At 51.1% G+C, this 1,649-nt stretch overlaps 1 pseudogene; it reads right to left on the bottom strand.

The window, feature by feature from the left end:
* Window positions 1-306: 306 nt before the first annotated feature.
* Window positions 307-1,264, bottom strand: LOC128850654 (olfactory receptor 14A16-like; annotated as a pseudogene).
* Window positions 1,265-1,649: the final 385 nt, after the last annotated feature.

The raw sequence follows: 1,649 nt of genomic DNA on the forward strand, positions 1-1,649 counted from the left end.
TGCCTGGCAGGGCTGCCGTGCTGGGACTCTTTTCCCCTCCACCCATGCCCACAGGGACTGTCCCTGCAGCTCCAAAAATGACTTGAAGGAAAGATATCAGGAAACAAAAGTCATTGAATATCCCTTTATTTTGTTCAAACACACAGAGAGCAGAGCCCCTCATTTACACAGCTAATCTATAAGAAAAGAAAAGAGAAGACAGTGAATTAAAAACAGAATGATATGATTATCCCAACTTTAAAACAAGCAACACCAACAACAAATAAAGAAGGCAGCTTGAGCCTGCTGTGAGTTGTATGATAATTGCTATGCAGAATGTGATGAGCAGTTCATCGCTTCAGAGAACCAACCAGCTATCAATTTCCACACTGCATCCCTGAGCTGCTGGTTCCTCAAGCTGTAGATGAGGGGATTCAGTGCTGGAGGCAACACTGAGTACAGAACAGACACCGCAAGGTCCAGGGATGGAGAGGAGGTGGAGGGGGGCTTCAGGTAGGCAAATGCTCCAGTGCTGACAAAAAGGGAGACCACGGCCAGGTGAGGGAGGCACGTGGAAAAGGCTTTGTGCCGTCCCTGCTCCGAGGGGATCCTCATCACCGCCCTGAAGATCTGCACATAGGACATCACAATGAAAACAAAACAGCCAAAAGATAAACAGGCACTGACATCAAGAAGCCAAATCTCCCTGAGGAAGGGGTGTGAGCAGGAGAGCTTGAGGATCTGAGGGATTTCACAGAAGAACTGTTCCACAGCATTGCCCTGGCAGAGGGGCAGGGAAAATGTATTGGCCGTGTGCAGCAGAGCATCGAGAAACCCAGCGCCCCAGGCAGCTGCTGCCATGTGGACACAAGCTCTGCTGCCCAGGAGGGTCCCGTAGTGCAGGGGTTTGCAGATGGCAACGTAGCGGTCATAGGACATGATGGTGAGGAGAAAATACTCTGCTGAAATGAAAAAGACATAGCAGAAAGACTTGAGAAACACATCCTGAGTGGGAGATGGTCCTGTTATCCCAGAGGGAATTGGCCATGGATTTTGGTACAGTGGTGGAGATGGATCCCAGGTCAATAACAGAGAGGTTGAGGAGGAAGAAGTACATGGGGGTGTGGAGATGGTGGTCACAGGCGATGGTGGTGATGATGAGGCCGTTGCCCAGGAGGGCAGCCAGGTAGATGCCCAGGAAGAGCCAGAAGTGCAAGAGCTGCAGCTCCCGTGTGTCTGCGAATGCCAGGAGGAGGAACTGGGTGATGGAGCTGCTGTTGGACATCTGCTGCCTCTGGACATGGGGCACTTCCCAATATTAAAAAGACATAGACAAATTAGGGGACAATTCTCTGGTGAAAACCAAAGCTATTTCTCATAGGACCACCCCCAACGTGCCTCTTCTCATAAGGAGGACCTTTGGCAGGTCCCTTTCACAAGCTCTGGTTGCTCCTCTCTGAGGTTGCCCCAGGGAGCAGAAGGCTGTGATGTGGCCTCTGCAGGAGTCAGTGCTGCCCTGCAGCAACAGGGGAATGGAACACAGAGTGATCTCAGGATGAGTCCACTCCTGATATCAAACAGCTTTCCAGTGTTGTCCTTCCCCGTCTACCCAACTGCAGAGCAGAGCTGAGGGGATTTTGCTCTGTGTCTTCTGTTCTGGTTGCCCCAAT

This window comes from Cuculus canorus, unplaced genomic scaffold (genome assembly GCF_017976375.1).
Source record: "Cuculus canorus isolate bCucCan1 unplaced genomic scaffold, bCucCan1.pri scaffold_144_arrow_ctg1, whole genome shotgun sequence".
NCBI lineage: Eukaryota > Metazoa > Chordata > Aves > Cuculiformes > Cuculidae > Cuculus > Cuculus canorus.